Below are 512 nucleotides of genomic sequence, written 5' to 3'. Positions count from 1 at the left end.
CCTCTCTATTCATGTAATTACGTTTATCTGCCTGCCTACTCCCATCCCCCCTCCAAAAGGTTAAATTCCGGTGAAATCCGTTATTACCTGTGATTGCAAATGTTGCATGCAAGCACAGGGTCAAATCCATACGGTCTTTGGGGCATTATCGTGAAAAGGCATCAGCTGCCCGCCATGAATATCTGGTCTATTGCTTTAATAAACTTCCGTCCGACCGGGTTGTGCGCCACGACCACGCACGACAAACCACACCGTTATGACGTCACGGCTGCCAAATTGTGACGAAAAAAAACGTTAAAATATAAACAAACAGCAAAAATACATACGTGGCTGTATGTCAGTCTATCGCGGCGCTACAGTCTGTGTCAACTCTAAAGCTATTGAACAGGATTTCCATTTTTACAGTACAGTACGTCTGTCAATCAGTCATTTTTTTCTCTCTATGAACGCTTGACTGAACTGAAATCCGTGATCTGGTAGGACTCTGTACATGCGTGCATACATATACATGA

The sequence above is a fragment of the Penaeus monodon genome, chromosome 28 (genome assembly GCF_015228065.2).
Source record: "Penaeus monodon isolate SGIC_2016 chromosome 28, NSTDA_Pmon_1, whole genome shotgun sequence".
NCBI classification, from domain to species: Eukaryota; Metazoa; Arthropoda; class Malacostraca; order Decapoda; family Penaeidae; genus Penaeus; species Penaeus monodon.
The sequence above is the reverse complement of the archived record's forward strand: the minus strand, read 5'-3'. Positions refer to the sequence as shown.